The sequence below is a fragment of the Oryctolagus cuniculus genome, chromosome 10 (assembly GCF_964237555.1).
Source record: "Oryctolagus cuniculus chromosome 10, mOryCun1.1, whole genome shotgun sequence".
Lineage (NCBI taxonomy): Eukaryota > Metazoa > Chordata > Mammalia > Lagomorpha > Leporidae > Oryctolagus > Oryctolagus cuniculus.
The window spans coordinates 120,785,994-120,806,648 of NC_091441.1; the positions used below are offsets into that span (position 1 = coordinate 120,785,994).

Below are 20,655 nucleotides of genomic sequence, written 5' to 3' on the forward strand. Positions count from 1 at the left end.
CACCTGGAGGGCAGGCCTGCCCCTGCCGTGTGCCCCCTGCACGGCCAGGGACGATCCCGCCCCAAATGCCAAGCGGCCAGGGGTGAGAAGCCCGCACCGAGAATCCCCTCCACTGCCTCTGAAGTTACTTTCCCCATGCTGAGTGTCCCCCTGAGCATGGGAGCAGGCCAATGCCTCGATTTATCCCTGCAAAGGAGCCTGGGGCCCACCTGCCCGGGGCCTCGGAATGCAAGGAGACCCCTGCGGCCCGAAATCAGGGGAGGACCCAGCCGACTGCAACACAGGGGTCTTGACACATTGCCCCTGCCGCTCATACCTGCATCTCACTCCCTCTACTCACGGCCCACGTGGACCCGGAGACCAGAGACCAGCTGCCTCTGGAGGGTTTCCGGGGCCTCTGCACCTGGCCCCTGTGGCCTGCCCGGCTGGCCAGGTGGCTAGTGGGCAGCGGGATGGCAGGGCCACCAGCCAGGTCCCAGGAGGGGCTTCAAAGGGCTGCCTCCAGCCCGTCTGTTCTGCCGCCCCAGGGTTACTCTGGGAGAGCCACGTCCCAGGCCTCTCCCTTTGCAGGAGGCCAGTGGGCGGGAGGGTGAGGCCGCAGGAACAACTGGGTGCTCCCGGGGTGTGCAAGGGTCGGGGCCGGAGCCCTGTAATCTTCAGTCTCAAGTCTGGAAGCCACCGGTTGGGGCCTTTTGCTCTTCCCTCCTGCCACTCCCTGGGGCGGGGACCCCTGGGCTGGGCTGGCAGGGCAGGGGAAGGCGCAGTCTCCTGTAAGGTGAAGAGGAGTTGGAGTTACACTGGTCCTTCCGTCTTTTCACGTTTCCCTCGCGCCCGCAGGCTTCCAGGTGTAGCCAAGCTCCTGGGTGTGGCCCATGGCACTCCTGCCGCATTTGGCACAGCCTGGGACCCAGCTCCTCCCCCTGCGTGGCAAACAGAGCCCACACCTCAGCCACGGTGGCCAGCTTCAGGTTTTAAAGAAAGACTTATTAATTTGTAGTTATTTAAAAGACAGGGAGAGACAGAGAGATCTTCCATTCCCAAATGCCCTCAAAGGCGGGGGCTGGGCTAGAGTGAATCTGTGATCCAGGAACTCCATCCAGGTCTCCCCAGGTTAATCAAGGAGCCGCAGCCTGCTGCCTCCAGGGTGTGCATGGCCAGGGAGCTGGATGGGAGGTAGAGCTGGGGCTCAAAGCCAGGCCCTCCGAGGCCGGATGCAGGGTCCCCAGTGGTGTTGTGCCCTCTGCCGTCTCCGGCTCTGCGTGCGTATCTTGTTCTCTTCCATGGTCTAGCCTCCCGATGCCCTTCTGGACTCCATGGAGTTTTCCAGAGCCATGTGTCAGTGCACAGGTGGCACCTGCTAACTGCGCTCCCTTGGTAGGTGATTGGAGCTCTCCGTGCCTTGGTTTCCAGTGCTGGAAGAAGACAACCCCTCACGTATAGGGTTATTGTGCACGTTAAATGTTGTTTACAGAAACAGCTCACCCTGGGAAAGCAACGAGCAGAAATGTCCGTCACCACCGTTGCTGCCATTTCTGGAATGTGCTCCACTCTGGGGCTTGACTAGGCTGCCACCTTCTCCCAGGAAGGCTTCCCTGATGCCCCCACAGGCTGTGTGGCTGCCCCTCCTCTGGCTCCTGACTCAGCCAGGTCCTGTCCCCGCCGTCCCGCCCTTATCGCCTGGGTAGTCACCGCCTGTTTACTTTCTGGGCTCCTCTCCATCGATCGCCACTTCCTCTGGTCTGAGGTTGGACACGGACCACCTGCTGACCCAAAGCACAGGTGCGCTTCAGCTGGGCCAGAGGGCAGTTTGGGAAATTTTAAATTGGACGCTGAACTTTGAGCGGTGCACTAAATAAACAGCTAAAAATAAGGCCTGTTTTTAAAGAATGCAAAACATAAAGCTTGCCGTAAAAGCAGGATGATTTCACACAAAAATCTGGATTTCTGGTTGTTCTTGGAAGGCCAGAAACTGCTGATCTGTCCTCACCTGCAGGCTGGAGGTGTCCCCTGCGGGGGGTCCCCAGTGGCAGTGGCACGAGCCCCTCCTCAGAGATCAGGGCCCTGCTGAGAGGCGGGGGGTTACCAGTACCCGCGGTAAACCCTGGGACGGGGCGAGGTCTCAGTCACCTCCGGGTTGCACACTGGGTCACCACGGCCGCCCACGCTTGTGCAGAACTTGCAGGCGGCCTGCAAATGGTTCCTAGAAGTCGGAATTAAAAGCAGAGTTTTTTTCAGTGCAAAATCCACGTCTATGCGGGACCTTTAAAAAGGCTGTGACAAGTCAGGGAAACCGAGGCAGGGAGACACAGCCAGTCCTGCAGCCCCGCTGGGAGGCGAGTCCGGAGGCCAGGCCTCGGCCGCCTCGTGCTCCACGGCTCTCCGTGGCTTGGAGTGAATCCTCTGACTCCTTGCTCTCCCTCCTGCTGCCTCCAGCTCAGCACCCACCACTCAACCCCGAGGTCCTGGGGGAGGTGTTGGCAAGGCTCCCACAAGCCCGGACCCCGAGGCTTCAAGCTGTGCACGTCCCAAGCTCTTTTCACACTCCGAGCTGGGGACCCTGCTCTGGGCAGCATCTAGCAGGCCCTGGAATCCTGCCCAGCAGACCACCGTCTGCTGAGACGGGGCTCTTCTGAGTTTGTGTCTGCAAAGAGAGCACCCTGGGCGCGTGTTCTGAAGGGGAAGACAGTGGGGGAACAGTAGCGTGCAGACGGGGAAGGGGCAGCGTGTTCACACACAGGCAGGAAGGGCATGGAGAGGGACGTGAGCTCAGGAACGGAGGGTACTGGCCAGGGGCTCTGGGGGCTGGAGGGGTGAAGCTGTGGGGCCGCCGGGGAGAGCCCCAGAGACATGGAAGCCCAGGCTCTAGTCCCCGCCGCCCCACCCTCCTCCTCCTCACCTCCCCAGCACTGGGCTCAGACAAAAGCTGGCTAGTGGCTGTGAGTCACGGCCCCACCCAGCCCTGCCAGCCCCAGAGGCCGCTCCTTGCCCACGGGCCTGGCAGCTGCTGCTGTTATCACAAGGAGGCAAGACAGCAGGCCACGGGAGGCTGGGGCCGATCGCTCTAGGGCCCTGTCCTGGCCCTGCCTGGGCAGCTGGCAGGAGCTGTTTGTGATTTCCACAACAGCCCTGTGGATGAGGTCAGCCCAGCACGTCTGCGGTGGCCACACAGTCCACCACCACCACCCTGCTCCGGTTGTAAGCCCTGGGAATACAGAAGCCTGTCGCAGGCTCCCCACAGCGCCTCCAGCTCACCAGGCAGGCTGCTGCACAGGGGCGCCCCCACCCCCACCCCGCAAGCTCACAGGTCCCTCCTCTCTGCGATGCTGCCCAGGCCCTGGCCTCTCTCTAAGCCGCCAAGGCACAGCGCCTGCAGGGACACAGACGGAGCACCAGCCTGCTGTGAGACGACAAGGCAGAGGCCTGCGGTCCGCAGGTGCCACTCAACCACGGGTCGGGGGGGGGGGTGGCGGGGAGATCCCAGGAAACTCAAAAGGTTCGCAGAAAAAAGGAATCTGAAGTATAGGTTTATTTTGGTGCCAACAATTCTCTTCATAATACAAGGAAAATGCATGTTATGGAGAAGCTGCATGGGGTTCAAAAATGTTTGCACCAAAAGAAATTTGACCAGGAACTCCATCCAGGTCTCCCCAGGTTAATTTTTTAAAAATTTTTTGTTGAGAGGCAGAGAATGACAGACAGCTCCTGTCTCATGCACTCCCCCCCGGACGCCTGCTGTGGCTGGAGGCTGGGCTAGGCGCGCCTGGGAGCTGGGATGTGAGGACTTAGTCCAGGTCTCCCAGGTGCACTGCAGGGACCTAATCACTTGATGCCCCCCCCCCCCCCCCCCCGTATCCCTGCTGCCCGGGACTCAGATCTGGGATGCAGCCGTCTTAACCACTAGGCCAAGCGCCTGCCTCAGATGCACACGTCTAGTTCCATTTCTTCATGCCCTTTGCCATACCCTCTTCCCGTCCCTGGGTCTGTTCGCAGCACTGCAGCTGGGGGTCCCGCAGGCGTGCCCAGGCTCCTGGCTGGAAAGATGTGAGGGAATGAGCCTGGGTTCTAATCCTGCCTCCACCCTCACCCCCAGTGCCCTTGGGGGAGCCACTTGACCCCTCCGGGCTTGTTCTCCTGCCTGAGGTCTCCTCGAGGGGGGGCGTCCCACGCGGCCCCTGCACCTGGAAGATGCTGGGCCATTCTCACGGGGGTCAGCCTCCCCGCCCTGGGAGTGGCTGTGACCTCGCCAGGGTGCAGAGGAGGAAGCTGGGCTGGCCAGGTGCAGGAGCCCGCCTGACAGCAGAACCAGAACTAGGACTCCTCCCCCACCTCACCGCCAGGCCCACCACAGCTGCCAGAAACGACGTGATGGTGTCGCTCCACCCCTGCCCGAGCAGAAGTGAAACGCGAACCCAGCAGCCCAGGAAAGAAGAGAAGGAACTAGCTGAGGTGAGGAGGCGTGGGCCCGATCCCGGTGCTGACCTTCCAGGGCAAGGTCACGGCCCGGGTGGAGGGTGGAGGGGGTGTGTGGCCAGAGGGGCCGGTGCCCAGCAGCTGGGGGGGGGGGGGGGCGGGTGCGGCGGCAGTGAGAATGTGGAAGGAAGCCCTGTTATCGGTGTTCACAGAACAGACAGGGAAGCGTTGGCCCCGGCCAGCCCTCCTGTCTCGGCGCAGGGGTCTCTGCAAGCTGAGCTTTCCGAAGCGTCCTGGGGGAAAACCCAGCCCCTGACGCCTGCCTCCCCCACTCAGCATCTGCCAGTGCCAGCACCATGGGCGAGGCCCCTCTGGGGCGCCCCCGCCTCTGAAGATGGCTGGCATTCCCCAGGCTAGAAGCCACACAAGGCTGCAAAGGGGCAAGCTGAGGCCCTAGTGCCTTTGAGGCCAGGCCTTGGTTTTTCCATCTGTGAAGTGGAGGGGTTCAGGCCCCGTTCTCAACTTCAGTCCCTCCACTTCCCTCCCTAGCCAAAGGCTCGGAACTTCAGGGCCCCGGGGAAGGCAGCCTGGCTCGGATGCTGTGGACCGGGCGGTGGAGCAGGTTGAGATGACCCTGGGGCCTGAGAGGGCAGACCCCGAGGCAAGCAGAAGTGCTCCCTCCCACACAGGCCGCCTCCCTTCCTGAGCTGCTCTGCACCGGCTCTGTGGTGCACCAGCTGTGCCTTCTGCAGAGTCTGATGCCCGCCACCCAGGACCTGGGCCCGGCCGTCCCAGCGGCAGGGACAGCTCCCAGGGGTCCCGAGCACATGCTGTGGCCGGGCTTAGAGCTCCTTCCTCCTCACGCTGCGCCCGCCACCGTGAGGCCTTGGACCCATTTAACGCCCAGAGAGGTGTCTGCAGGGGACACGCCCCGCAGGGTGGCTGCCCTTAGAGACGTTCCGTGCACATCAGCTCTGGTGATTGCATTGCACGGAATTTCCTTTTTGATTAAAAATGTTTTTCTCTCTACAATCAACAGGGATGGTTTGTGTTTGATGAGAGTAACCGGCGAAAGCTTTTCCAGGTCTCACGATGCATTGCCGCCTGCAGTTTTATTTAAATGAGCCCAGCCAGGGAAGGACAAAGATAAAGCAGACCTCTGTGCAGCACCTGGTGCCCCAGTGTGGGTATGAGGTGCAAGTGCTTCTCAGACAGTCTGCTTCGGGGGCGAGTTTGCAGATGCCCACAGGAGCGCTTCAGAGACCTGCCAATTTGAATGTGATTAGTGATTCAAGATAGATGAGCTGGCGCTGGAAAGGCCCTGGGCAGGGGTGCTGCCCCAGCTCGCGGCAGCCTCCTGTCTGGTACCACCTGTGCCACACACATGCCCTCTCCTCTTCCCCCTGCATCCAAGAAAGCAGACGGCACGTTGACGGTTGCTGATGGGTTTTGGAGCCACACGGGGGTCAGCGTCACCGGACGGCAGACCTGGGACCTCTTAGATTTGTTCCCAGCACGGGAACATCCAGCACACAGGGCAAGAGGAGACTGCGCGCCCGTGGTGGGCGGGGAGGCTCTGCCCCCAGCTCCCAGGCTCCCTCTGCTCTGACTCCGGGAGCGGGAGGCCGCCTGCCTGTCAGCAGCTCTTGCTCCCCACTGTGCCAGCCACAGTCACTCGTTTACTCAGTTACTGTGTGCTGAGCACCAACTGTATGCACTGGATTGACAATGGATAGCATACAGTAGACACACAGATAGATGGATTGATAGATATGACAGGCTGAGTATTTTTTATCCAAAATACTTGGACCAGAATGTTTAGAATTTTTTTTTATTTTGAGATGTTCACATTTATATCCTGAGATATCCTGGGGTTGGAATTCAAGTGCAAACATGAAGTTTATCTGTTCTGAACACACCTGATGCACATAGTCTGAAGGCAACTTTAAAATTTTTTAAATTTCAGAGCCGGCGCTGTGGTGTAGAGAGTAAAGCCACCCCCTGCAACACTGGCATCCCATGTGGGCACTGGTTCACATCCCAGCTGCTCCTCTTCTGACCCAGCTCTCTGCTGTGGCCTGGGAAAGCAGTGGAAGATGCCCAAGTGCTTAGGACCCTGTACCCACGTGGGAGACCCGGATGAAGCTCCTGGTGGATGGAAGATCTCTCTCTCTTTCAAAATAAATAAGTAAATCTTTTTTAAAAAATCTTAATTTACTTCTACTTATTTGAAAAGCAGAAAGAGACACCTTTCATTTGCTGGTTCACTCCCTGAATGCCAGCAATGGCCAGGACGAGGCCAGGTCGAAACCAGGAGATAGAGAACTCACTGCTGGTCTGCAGTGTGGATGGCACAGACCCACATACTAGAGCCATCACCTGCTGCCTCCCAGGGCACACCGTAGCAGGAAGCTGGATCAGAGGCTTGAAGACGACTCTCTGATAGGGGGCATGCCACAGAGCCACTTATCCACCGTGCCAAACGCCCACCCTGAAGATAACTTCAATCAGCACTTGGAGTGCACCTGTGTTCTGACTGCTATCTGTCACGGGAGGGCACGTGTGAAATTTTCCACGTGGGTGTCCTGTCAGCCCTCTGGGATTTTGGGCTTTCAAACTGAGGTGCTTCCCCTGCACGGTACACGTGCTCCAGCCCCTGGAGTCCTGGGGGAGGCAGCAAACAGCAACAATGACATTGGGAATCAGGTCGGCATTGCCCCGAGAAGCCTTTCAGAGCAGAGCAGGCACTGGGGGGTAGAGGGGAGAGAGGGAGCTGTGACCAGGTGGGGAGGGCACAGAGGCTGCCCAGAGGCTTCTTGGAAGAGCGTGAGGCCTTGGCTGACCCAACATGGGAAGGGCTATTGTGGGGAACAGAAGCAGCGTGTGTGGAGACCATGTGGACCTGATTCTCCCAGGGAGCTGAGGCTGCAGACAGGGGGAGAGGTGAGGCTGTGCAGTGTAGACATGGAGAGAGGAGGGTGAGGCATGGGTGTGGTGGAGGTGGTGGCAGAGGTGCCACCAGATTAGGAAGGAACCTGAAGCACGCCAAGGATGATGGAACACTTGCAGGGTGTGTGTGTGTGCATGTGTGTACATGTGTGTATATGTGTGTGCATGTGTGTGTATGTTGGGTGGGATGAGGGCAGGACTATCCTCTTCTACCAAAAGGTTGCTGGGGCCGAGCGGGTGGGGGCAGGGCGATGTGGTGAACACCTCTGAGGAGTAGCAGGTGCACTCCTGGGAAGACACAGCCCTGCAGGCCCCTGCTTCAGAGCTGGACCTTAGTCTGAATTTCAGCCCCCATCGACAGCCCACACGACTATACACAGTGGCTGTGGACGCTGGGGACTGCAGAGGGTGTGGCAACGTCTGCTGGCCCGTCTGCCTTCTCCTGCCCGAGCCCCTGAGTTCCGTGTGCACCGAGCATTGCTCCTCGTGCGTGACCAGTGTATCACTCATTGTTTGCTGCAACTTTCTGTCTTCCTGTTCGTGTTCTTGTGAATTCCTGGTGACTGCCCCTTAGCACAGTCCTGCTGGTTGTTGTCAGGTACTGCGACCTTTGAACCCAGGCCAGATACCAGGCTCTGAGCAGGTTCGCAAGAAGTCGATGGGATACAAGGGATAGAAATCAGGTGAGAAGGACTAAGGAGGAGCACAGGCTACGTAGGGACCGTGTGTACCTGCCATGTCACCTGTGCAGCCACGAGGTCACAGCAGGACACGGGGCAGCATCGATCACTGTCTGTAGGGCAGAGAGAGAGCAAGAATAGGACTTCCCCAGAAGGGTGGGTCTCTTGCAGGGACACCCTGTGGTGCCAGGCTGGTGTGGGCTGTTCAGACAGCTGGGACTGTCTGGTTCCGGGCCTGGGCAGGCTGGAGGCTGTTGGCTACAAGCCAGGGTGGCCCTGGCAGATACTAGCCGCCTGCCCCCTGGGGGAGCCTGCTGGGGGCTTCCTGGTCTGAGCCCGCAGCACACTGGGTAATGATGACCTGGCTTCCACCAGAGGTGCCTGCATGAGCTGGGAAGTCCCTGGGGGCCTAGCAGCTGTGCAGACAGCAGGAAGCCATGTCAACCGCCCGTGCAGGGTGGGTGTGGGGTTGGGCTGGGCTGGGTTGGAGACAGCAGAGAGTCCAGAAAGAAGGAAGCCCTCTGAGGGGCTGCACTTCCTTTCCTGGAGCTCCCCCCACCCCCCTTACCCCACCACCGCTGCTTTCCCTTCCTCCGGCGCCCACTCAGCCATAGGCCCCAGCAGCTGTCATGTGAGGAGCAGCTGTCATTGCTCGAGTGGTTTGGAGATGTGCGGCTTTGCGGATCCAGTGCCTGGCACGCAGCAAGCCCGCAGTGAATTGCAGCTTCGTTGCCGTGCACACCTCCTGGGGTGGGAGTTGTGGCACCGTGGGTTCAGCCACCTCGCGGATGCCTGCAACCCACACTGGGGTGCCAGGGATTGTGTCCCGACTCCGCTTCCCACTTCCCATCCAACTTCATCCTGGTGCATCTGGGAAGGCAGCAGATACTGGCCCAAGTACTCAGGTTCCCGCCGACCAAATGGGAGACCAGGGTGGAGTTCCCAGTCCCCAGCCTGGCCTGGCCTGGCCCCACTTGTTGCAGGCTGCTGGGGTCTGAGCCAGCAGACGGGAGCTCCCTCCGCTCCCCACCCCCAACTCTGCCTTCAAATAAATAAATAAATACTTTAAAGGAACCGTAGCCACAGGATGCAGTATAACGTGGACTGTCCACACAGGTGAGGCAGGTGCTGGCTACCGTGGGAGCCTGTCAGGTCAGGCTGGCTCGGGAGGAATGGGGACACGGGGGCTCAACCCCCATCTCTGTTTCCCCAGGGCCATGCAGCTGCTCCTCTGTCCCTGGGTTCTACAACCACCCATGAGGCCCTGCCATGCAGTGGCCACTCTGCAGATGGGACAGTCAGAGCCTATGTGTTGGCCTCTTGGTGCATGTGCACAGGTACCTATGCGAGGAGGCAGGCCCAGGGCTGGGTGACTAAGTGTTTGTGGCCTTCAGGGTGCAGGTGAGGGAAGGAGGTGACCCTGCCCCAAGGTCTGCTGGGAGCGAGGAAACCCGGGGCCGCAGCGAGAGCAACAGCCCTGGGTGGAGGAGGGCTTGGTTTGCAGGGGGTGGGAAGAGGCAAGGCCGTAACTGGGGCAGGCAGGGCCACGAGCCTGGGGTCAGACTGGCATCAGCAGCAGCTGCACTGGAATGGCTGGTCCAGGCCTCTGTCGCCAGCCAGGCTCAGCCTTGAATGGGGCTGGGCTTGGGCAGGGTGGCTCCTTGGCGTCTCCGCAGGCCGCAGCCCCTCTGTTCCCAGTACGGCACAGGACAGGCAGGGCCACTCCTACCTGCCTCAGCTCAGCAGCCTGTCTGTGCCTGTGGGTCCCATGGAGCAAGAATGAACCCTGGGGACATGACAGTCAGCCCTGAAGCCAGGCGCTGGCCAGCAAATCGGGGACGCTGCCCACCAGCCTGCACCAGGGGGCCTCTGGGCCCTCTCCCTTCCTCCACAGCATCAGTGTCAGCCAACCCGGGTTCAAGTTCCACCCCCAGAGCTTGTGCATGGTGGACTGGGGACACAGCCCTTCGATGGCCTCTCTGGGTTCCTCGTCTGCTGTCTTGGAGCTGGGTGTCAGACATGGAAGGAATTGAGCAGCTCATGCAAGTCTCCTTACACGTGGCCTCACCTTCTCCTCCCACTGAGACTCAGGGGGCCGGCGCCGCGGCTCACTAGGCTAATCCTCCGCCTTGCAGCGCTGGCATACCGGGTTCTAGTCCCGGTCGGGGCGCCGGATTCTGTCCCGGTTGCCCCTCTTCCAGGCCAGCTCTCTGCTGTGGCCCGGGAGTGCAGTGGAGGATGGCCCAAGTGCTTGGGCCCTGCACCCCATGGGAGACCAGGAGAAGCACCTGGCTCCTGCCATCGGATCAGCGCAGTGTGCCGGCTGCAGTGCGCTGGCCGCAGCGGCCATTTGAGGGTGAACCAACGGCAAAAGGAAGACCTTTCTCTCTGTCTCTCTCTCTCACTGTCCACTCAGCCTGTCAAAAAGAAAAAAAAAAAAACTCAGGGAAGGTGCTCAGCACTGGCTCCACGTGGCGGACGCCAGCAGAGGACCAGCAGCCTCCCTTCCAAAGGTGTGAACTCACTCAAACACTGCAGACCCATTTCAGAGAAGGGGAAGTAGAGACTCAAACAGGTGAGTGGATCAGAAACTGAGTCCGGCTCCAAGCCACACTGCTAGCCACACCGCGCACCACTTTTCAAAATGATGGCTTAGAAAACAGTGGCTTTCACCGTATGTTCTGATCACCATTGCTCTCATTTTTGTCGTTTTTGCCTTGAGTCTGGAGCCCCTGCATACCAGCCTTGATCAGTATACCGAGATCAGTAATGCGCTATGAAAGGGCTGACACAGGAGTGAGCAGCACCCCCAGCCTGAGCGCCATGGCCACAGCCACGGCTGCCCCCCGCCCCCCACCTGATGCCACTTGCCACCGAGCCTTGCTGCCTGGCCTCTCTGTCCTGCCTGAGCCGGTGATGAAATCTCTCAGCACTCAGGATGTAGAAATCGGGTCGAGTCTTCCAGTAAACAGGCCGGGGCTTGCAGGAGGGTGAGCAGTTCACAGCGATGGTTATCAGCAAGTGAAGCTTCCCCTTCGCTCCCTTCGCGGCCACAGGGCTGGCACCGCTCCCCTCCCCGGTCCCCCCTCCCTGCCAGGCTGTCTGCTGGCGGGGGGGGGTCTCACCTCCCACGTGTGGGCTGATTGGGGAAAATGATCACGGGTTGATTTCTGGGCCTTCGGAAGCAGCCCCTGCGGCAAATAGAACTTCCCATCCTCTTCCCTGGCTGCCTGAGTGCCGACCACGTGACACACGCTCTGCGGGAACAGGCAGCCCCGTCTGCAGTGAGCCCCCGCTTCAGCCCAGAGCAGAAACACTCCCCCGCCTCCTATCTGAACGGCAGAGAGACACACAGAGACAGACAGACGTCTTGCACCCACTGGCCCACTCCCCAGATGCCCACGGCAGCCAGGCACCCGAGCCGGGATGCAGGGGTGCTGACCACGGCACGAGCACCTGCCCCCTGGGAATTCTTCCCATCGGAGGCAGATGTTGGAAGTTTACCTGGTCACCGGATGTTCTGCACTCTCACAGCAGCTCTCACCGAGCTCTGTCTAGGGCATCGTTAAAGTGCTTTTCAGTTGTTTTGGGTGGGTGGGCCAATCGGGTCCCCATGACCCCTTTTGGCTGGATCTCAGACCCCCTTCCGTCAGTTTTTCCACACGAGAAAGGAAAGGCAAGCCCTGAGGTTTCCATCATCAGTCATGTAAGTAGCATATAGGTAAATCATGCAGAACCGTGTGTGGACGAGTCTGCAAGTGCCCTTCCGAGGCCTTCAGCTCTCAGGAAGCGGAAAAGTGGGAGAGCTTGAGGCAGAACGTGGGGCTTAGCAGACGAATCTAAAAACGCGCACACAGCCACGACTTCATGTGCAGTTTTTGGAAATCTTCCCACAAGGCCAGGGCTTGCCACTTCCATTGCACGGATGAGTTAAGGGGTCCTCGGAGAGCAGCCATGGCTGGCTTAGCACCCCCAGCTGACGTCTGCTCTGCAGCTCCTACTCACACACCTCGGGTCAGGAGTCACCACCCAGGAGGACAGAGGGCACCGACGACCCGAGCACCTGCACGGACCCTGCTGCCTCCCGTGTGGCCAGCCTGGCCCCGTCTGCTTTGGCTTCACAGGGGCCCGGCCAGTGCAGCTCCTTCACCTCCCTGAGCACCTGCCACAGGTGAGGGAGAGCAGCAGGAGCAAGCCAAGGAGAGCGTCCGCTAGACAAGGGCAAGTTCCCGACTGCTGGGCCCCACAGAAACACCAGCTCCTGACCAGAGGCAGGTCTCCAGGAAAATTTTCTTTTCCTCTTTTTTTTTCCCTCTTTTTTTAAATTTTGTTTTATTGGAAAGTCAGAGTTACAGAGAGAGGGCAAGGCAGAGAGAGAGAGAGAGAGAGAGAGAGTTAGTTCTTCCATCTGCTGGTTCATTCCCCAAATGGCTGCAACAGCTGGGGTTGTGCCAGGCTGAAGCCAGGACCCCAGGACTCCATCCGGGTCTCCCATGTGGGTGCCGGGCCCAAGCACTTGGGACATCTGCTGCTGCTTTCTCAAGTACATTAGCAGGGACCTGGATTGGAAGTGGAGCAGCCGGGACTTGAACTGATGCTTACATGGAACAGTGGTGTTGCAGGCAGAAGCTTAGCCTGCTGTGGCCACAACACCGGCTTGATCTGGGAGTATTCTCTGACGCCACTAACAGAAATCCTAAGAGCGAGAGGACTTGGGGGATCAACAGACTGTCAGGACTATAGTAACAGAAGGCCCGGGGGCGGGGCCTTTGTCTGTCTCGTTGTCCTGCTATGTCCTAGGTGCACAGCAGGTGCTTAATGCATTCCAGGTGAGGGTGAAGCCCCTGGGTCCCAGGGAACGTGTTTCCCACTCAGTGCAGGCTGTGGAGTAGCGCCCGGCTGTGACTCTGGCTCTGCTGCTGAGTGACTCTGGAAAAATCCCCCAGCCCTGCAGTTAGGAGCCGCAGCCCCCACCCCTCAGGGTCTCTGAGGAGGGAATGAGGTCGGGTGTGTGTGAAGTATTTCCCAGAGTTCCCAGCGCTCCCACGCACTCCCGAGGTCTCGTGTGTCCTGTTTTGTCTAAGAGGCCATTTCTCTCCCAAAGGACTTTCCCGAAAGGCCCCAGAGGTTGCTCCCCTAGAAAACAAACCCCTGGCAGATCTCCCATGAGCGCCCTGCCCTGCCATGCCCGGCTTCATCGGGCACAGCTCCACCTGCGGCAGGGTGCACCCTGGGGGTCCTCTGTAGTGGGGGTGTGCTTCTCTCGCCTTGTGGCCGGCCTGGCCTCGAGGCTGAGCCACAGCCATCCCTCTGCCGGGGGCAGTGCGTGCTCTCCAGATCTTCGGGAGACACCGAGGGAATCCGTGGCCTCCTGTGGGGGCTGCCCTGGCGCCGTCTCTCCCCCCAGTGGATCTGCGCCAGGGCTCGGCCTGTGGGCCTCAGCTCCTCGATCATGTTTCAGGGACTTGGTCACCATCGAGGGAAGCCCTGTGAGAAGAAGGGTGACGAACCTTGGACAGCGAGTGGACAGACAGGCCTCGGACACGCACACGGACGAGGGGAGATGGCGGAGACCGAGCGGGCTGGGTGGGGGTCGCAGGGAGAGCTGTCGGTTCGGGAAGAGTTTCCTGCGTGGACTGCAGGACAAGGAGATCCAGATCCGAGTGTCCGCATCTTCATTCTGACTCTCAGCTGTCCTTCCCGGATGGAGGGCTCGACGCATCCACCTTCTTGGAGCGTTTTCTGGAGCCTAAATGTCCCCAGGCCTTGCCACGCTGGGGCCCCTCACTGACGCGGCTTCCCCCATTCCTGCAAGGACAGGCAGTGCGGGCCAATGGCTGGGGGTGCACGCAGGAGCCACGCAGCCGGTGCAGCTCCCCGCAGCCCGAGTCAGCGACCCCTCTGTGCCTCAGCCTCTTGGCTGCAAACTGGGCACGGCAGCCCGAGAGAGGCTCAGCTGAATTAGCCAAGCACCGAGAACAGCGGCTGGCACGGAGAGTCCAGTAGACCAGGCGCTGCTCTTCCGCTGTCAGCAAACACCCACTGAGCCCCGGAGTTCTGCCCAGCCCCCCGTGGATGACAAGGGGCCGCTGAGGTTAAACAGCACCCGCCCTCCTCAGCTCCCACGCTGGGCCCTACCACAAGCCCTGGGACATGGGCGACAGAAGGGGTGGCTTCTCTCTCCCTGATGAGGACTGGACGCCCAGGCCTGCACCTGTGTCGGCTCGGTCTCGGCTGTGAGGCCGGCTGCGGAGCGTGCGGGAGACTCCAGCTCCACCGCAGTGTGAGGACAGTCCCCGAGATGCCCTGGCAACCTCCCCAGGCCGCAGCTCCCTGGGCACATTGCTGGCAGTGGGCTGAGGGCGCCCCACGGGTCCCTGTGTGACTCAGAACTTCCACAGCTGCAGGGATGGAAACTCCTCCCTGGCTCACCTGGCAGGAGCAGTGACGGTGGGGGAGGGGACTACAGGGAAGCCAGGAGAAGCAGAGGCGGTGGCCTCAGGGTGCCAGGGCCTTGCTCGATGCCACTTGGTCCCGCTGGAGGTTGAGGCTCTCTGGCTGTGGCCTTGATCTACACCCCCCCCCCCGCCCCCGTATTCCCAGTTCTTTCTCTCTGTCTCTATCCCTGCTTATCTCCGCCTTTCTGTCAGCTCTGTTCTCTCAACCCCTCCCTCAACATGGCAGCAAACATGGCTCCTGAGAGCTTTCTGTTTCCTCTGAAACTGAAATTTCTTTCTTAGATCCAGGCCCCAAAAATCCCAGGGCCAGATTCTGATTGGCCCAGCCTGCGTCATATGCTGACCCACTGGACCAATCAGCTATGAGGGGCGGGGCAGAGCAGTACAATGGCAGCCACTCGGGAGCCAGCCCACGAAAGGTGGGCTTAGGGGAAGCCGCAGAGCTGGCTGAGGCTGTCCTGGGCCACACCAGCACTTGGGTTGTGAACTGGCCTCAGTAAATGGCACGACCCCAGCTGGACTGGGAGCTGATCCTCTTCTTATTCTCTCTTTCCTTCTACCCTGCCCTCTGTATCCAAGGGGTTAGTCACAAGATTACAGGATGCTCCGGATCAGGGAGGAGTAGGAGCACAGGTGCACAAGCAGAGAGCAGTTAGCCCAACGCCACGCAGCTCAGGCCAGGCTGCAGGGCGCCGGCTCTGTGCGCCCGCCTGGGCTCCCTGTCTGCTAGGGAAGCCCCTGCAGAGCCAGCCGCCTCCTGCCACTGGGGCTACTGCACACATCCTGTGCCTCTTCAAGGTGCTTATTATTTTTATTGCTGCTGTTATCATCACCCGAGGCGCCCACACCGATCCACTTCCCCTCATTCAAGATAAAGGAATTTTTGACTGCGTTCCAGCCGTGGTGGCCTATCTTAGTTCCCACCCCACCTCCACCTTCAGTTACCATCGAGGGGACCACGGAATCCGCCCCGAGGGCTGCACCACCGCCTGGCGCCTGGGTGAACAGCAGGGTCTCCAGCCCCTGGGGACAGGGCCCTCCGCTCCTGGGCCTTGCGCAAGGCCGACTCTGCCTGCCTTATCCTGGCTTCAGGTTTGCTGCTGTCAGGGCTTTGCTCGGCTGGGAGGTGCCTCACCCCACATCTGCCTGCATCCTCCATGACGTCTCTGTGCACATTTCCCCTTTTTGCAGCAGCACCTGTCAGGATCAGGCCCCGTGTGATGACCTCCTGTTACCTTGTGAGCCCTGTGAAACCCCAGGTGAGGTCACGTGGTGGGGTACCGGGGGCTGGGGTCGCAGCATCTGTTTTGGGGACTCAGTTGAGTCCCTGACAAGAGCACCTGCGCCCCTTCTGCACCCCGGCCATGAGTCCTGCTTACCCCTCCCGTCTGGAGCAGGCATCCCCTGTGGCCGCCCTCCCTTCCTAGGTACCAGGAGCTGCCAGGTTAGTGCCTGCGTCGCCCTCAGCCAGCCAGCTCTAGGCACAGGAGCGGGACCCTCCCTCTGCACACCCCTAGCTCCTGCTGTGTGCAGGGTGTCAGAGTATGCGAGTGCCCCGGGTGAATGGATGATTGATTGACCTTTGCTAATCACGAGCTCCAGGAGGAGGCGGCCCTGAGTCTGGGCCTGGGGGCCTGTGGCGGTTAAGGTCACCTCCAGCAGCCTTGCTCCCACCCCTTGCCTGCTTTGACTGGTGGTGCTAGCCTCCCCAGTGCCCCTGACCCCTTAGGAGGACCCCCCCAGCTGGCCACAGGAGTCCAAGGGGCATCAGGTGGACAGCTCCGAAACCCGAGCCCTGGCACGGAGCCCGCTGGAGGTTCAGGGAAGGTAAAGGCGCTTGCTTTACAATGCAGGCCTGCTCCACCTCCGGGGGCGTCATCTTTCAAGAAAGCACGGTAGCTGGGAGCAGGCCAAGCGTGCCTGAGCTCCAGGCCTGGGGTTGCTGTGCCAGCCTGGCCTGGGGGCAGTGACACGGGCAGCCCTGGTCCCATCTGGACACGACCGTCAGGATCTCTGCTTTTGCTCCTATGCGTGGGGGCGGGGAGTTGGGGACCCTGGTCTAACTGGACCAAAGCAAGTCAATCTGCCCCCACCAAGGATTCCAGCCCCACGTGGCCCTTGGGGAGAACTGGAGGTCGCCCGGCACCCAGCCCAGGACAAGGGCCAGGCTGGAAAGAGTGACTGGGGGCCAGTGACCGCGTTTCCCCAGTGAAAGGCTGACTCACTGCTGCAGGCCCGGGCTGGCTGGGACTCGGGCCGGCGGCCTGGAACACGCCTGGACAGCAGGCGCCTTGTCCATGAGAAGCCACAGGGGCCGGGGAGCCCAGGCTGCTGCCCCGGGAAACACTGGCACGCAGTGGCCTGGAGTGACCCTCCCGGGGTGGGGGTGTGGAGCTCAGGTGGGCTCCCTCCCAGCAGGAAACGCGAGCTCACAGAGCCCTACCCTTGAAGGCCTGGATCTCCCTCCAAACGGCGCGAGCTGGGTTCCAGTTTTGGGGGGGCACTGCGCACTGGGGGGAGTTTGCCTCTGGGGCTCAGCCCTCCTGGTGGCTGTGTCCGTTGTGACATCCAGGGTTCTCCAGCAAGGACTTTTGAGTCATGCATCGGTTTTCATTCTGGCTGTGCCATCTGCTTGCTGTGTGACCTTGGGTGAGTCAGTCTCACCGAGTCGCGGTCTCCGCCAGCGTGAAACGGAGACCGCACAAGAGAGCGTGGGCACGGCCCCTAGCACAGCTCTGACGTGCGTGGAGGAGACCTGCAGCTTCTGCCTTCACACCCTAGAAGAATGCTGGTCAGTCATTCACACTCTAGTCTGAGGTTCTTGCCTTCATTTAGTCAATAGCGTTCAAGCACCTACCACACAGCAGATCTGGGCTAGATGCTCCGTTTCCTGTAGAAGGACTTCTTTGCCTCCTCATGACAGCCTCTGCAGCATCAGCTGATTGACGAAACAGAGAGGCCAACAACTTCCCCGAGGACACACAGCAGAGCCTGGTGTTACTCGTTCCTTCAGGAAGCCCTGACTTTCTGCTCTGACCAAGCTGGACACAGAGGGCACAGAGGTGATGGAGTCGGGGGCCCCGTCTCAGGACCCCCATGGGCTGCTGAGTGTCCGTGCCCCGTTTCTGCACGTTTCGGTTCTGGCTGTGATTGTTGAAGTCCCTGCTGGAGGCGTCTGTGTGCGTGCAGGCAGGGAGGGCCCTCAGACGCACTCGGAATCTCGTCTCGTCCTGTTTTCTTGTTACAGAAACTACACCTGTCCGTGGTCAGACAAGAAGAGAAAACACAGGAGAGCAAGAATTCTGAAAGAAAGGAAAACTCTACGTCCTGCTCATGTTTTTGATGAACTGGCTGCAGGCCTTCTCCACTCATAAATACGATGCAGTGAATCACGATCATGATAAGGACGACAGCACTTGTGTTAGCTGCCCTGGCGTGGAGCTGCCTGGAGCCAGTTCCTGCTCCGCTTCAGGGCCCTCAGTCCTCCCTGCAGCCCGGGGAGTTGGTACCTGTGGTCGTCACCTTACACCATGGCAACTGAGGCAGAAAGACAACATCTGAAGTACACCCGGACCGGTGTTGTGGCAGTGTGGGGTTAGCCGCAGCCTGCGACGCCGGCACCCAGTGTGAATACAAGTTTGAGTCCCAGCTGCTCCCCCTGTGACCCAGTTCACCCCTGTTGCATCTGGGGAAGCAGGGGAAGCTCTCACGTAGGAGATTCAGGTAGAGTTCTAGGCTCCCGGCTTCGGCCTGGCCCAGCCCTGGCTGTTGCAGCCATTTGGGCAGAGAACCAGCAGGTGGAGGACCTCTCTCTATTCCTCTCTCTCTCTAACTCTCTGCCTTTCAAATACACACACACACACACACACACACACGTCTTTTTAAAGCACATGTATTCTCTTTTGGAGGTGGTGGCCGGGTCTCTGCTGCTGTTGCCGAATTCCCGAGCTCTGGAGCCCAGGAGGGCAGGGGCACGGCTCGTGCGTCCCAGGAGAGCTTCCACGCTCGCTTTTGCATCCAACGCCCTTTCTCCTCCCGCGGCGCCCCCTCCCCGTGCTACCTCTGCCCCCTTGGCCGCCCTGACTCCCACTGAGGGCGACCACACAATGCGGAAGCTTCACACTGGCTCCTCGCGCTCGGCAACACAGCAATGGCTCCGAGGTTTGGCCGTGGCCCGCATGGCCAGTCCTGCCCACAGCGGGCTGACATCCCATTGCGCTTGCCTGGTGGTGAGCACGAGGGTGGCTCCCGTGCCGTGGGTGAACGTGCTGCTCTTGGCGTCTGTGTCCAGTTCCGGAGCCACAAGACCCTCTCCACGCTGCTCCTGGGGGATCGCCCCGCTGTTGCCCACGGCAGCCGCAGCCCTGAGCGCTCCCAGCAGCAACTTCACAGCCTCGGGCCTCTCCACGGCCTCGACGAGGCCTCCCACTTTCTGCCTTTCTCGATCTTGTCATCACCCTGTCCCAGCGGGTACGAAGCAAGGCCTCGCTGTGGTTTGGATTTGCATTTCCTGGAGGGCTCAGCACCTCGAGCCTGTTTTCACGAGCTTTTGGGACACTTGTGTCTCAGACCCTTTGCTCATTTAAAAACTGGATCTGTTTTTGCTATTTCTGCCTCCTTCTATGTGTGTTTTAATCCCCCGTAGTCAAAAGATACAAAATATTATCTATTTTACGTCAAACTTTGGGAAACATGTTTTTTTTTTTTTCTTTTCTGGCAAGAGGACGGCTTTCTCTGTTTCTCTGCTTGAACTCCCCCGAGACCCCTGCATAATTCCCCACCCTCATGGTCGCACCCGAAATCCAGTTCCAGTACTAGGTAGCAGAGCTGACACAGTAACCGAGCTGAGGCTTCTTCCTTTTTGCGTCCATGGAGGTGAGAGTGGAGAGGGAGCGCAGGGCAAGGGCTTGGGAGCAGCAGGTGCAGCCGCCCCCACCCCCAGCCCAGCCCAGTAGCTCGGCGATGCTCACGCCCTGAGTTCCTCCCACCCCACCCCGGGAAGGGCGGGCCAGTTGGTCGGCAGCACAGGAAGCCTTCTGGGCTCCAGTCCAACGGCATCACAAGACTGGCGGGCCCAGCCACGGGACGGCCCTGTCCCCGTGTCCACCGCCAATGGGAGAGGCCAGGCCGGCTCATGTTCTGTGCGCTTGTCGGGCCAAACAGATGGCCTGGGATAAACAGGGGTGGCGCAGGGTGGGGGTGGCTCTGAGCGGGACCCTAGGGACGGAGGCCAGGGAGGGGCAGTGCCTGTGGAAGGGGCCATGTTTTGTGCCTTCCAGACCCGCGGCGGTGTTTTCTCAGCCACAGGGCTCTTGTTCGCATCAAGCTCTATGGCACGCAGGCGGGCCAGAAAGGAAGCTGTCCCGGCACCAGGCAGAGGTGCCCTGAGATGTCCCCCTCCCCAGCCCGAGGCAGGCCTCAGGGGACATGGGCTCCAGGGAGAGGGCGCTGCCGCCCTCACGGGACACCACATGGAGACCCAGCGCTTCTGTCTCTGCTGCTGCGGGGGCCCTGGGAACCTGGGGCAAGGCTGGCTCCGACCTGAGTCTCGCTGGCGGAGGCCTCAGGAAGGGAGCAGGCAGGGGCTGGCAACAGGGGCTTGAGGCAGTGTGGAGCTGGGCTCCTGCCCGGGGGCCCCCGCCAGCAAAGAGGCCTGAACGTCCACCAGCCCCGAGGGGTCCACATGTCTCCATGCTGCAGCACTGAGAACAGGAGTGGCGCCACCTGGGCCCAGGACCCTCCCACAGAACATGGTCCTGCTTGCGCTGGTGCCGTGGGCCTGCAGGGTTCCCCCAGGCCTCAGGTCTCCCTTGGCCCTGCTCCCGGCTGTGGGGCGGGATGTTTGCAACGAGTCAGGGTGGAGCAAGCGGCTTTGTGTAGCAGTTGGTGACTGCACCCCAGCACCGAGCACCCCCACCTCCCCAGGGCTCCTGGAGGTTGAAATGAGGTCACGTGTGTCCAAGCCCAGTCCCACGGATGCTCAGGTCAGCAGCGGTTCCTTGACAGACAGTGCTCCTCTCTGACCTCGACTTTCCTCATCTGTAAAATGGGCATATTGAACCGTTTGTTTTATTAACAAATGAAACGGGACAGATGTGAGTATCTATCCTTCCCAGTTACTGCAGGAAATCGAGGCAAGTCACATCAAGAGCTGAAAT

The 20,655-nt window shown here is 60.3% G+C and overlaps 1 long non-coding RNA gene across 1 annotated transcript; it reads left to right on the top strand.

The window, feature by feature from the left end:
- The first annotated feature begins 3,003 nt into the window (after nucleotides 1–3,003).
- On the top strand, nucleotides 3,004–6,617 carry LOC103352098 (uncharacterized). The gene is made up of 3 exons (XR_519631.4): nucleotides 3,004–3,433; nucleotides 4,338–4,446; nucleotides 6,377–6,617. It is a non-coding gene; the product is annotated as an uncharacterized lncRNA (long non-coding RNA).
- Nucleotides 6,618–20,655: the final 14,038 nt, after the last annotated feature.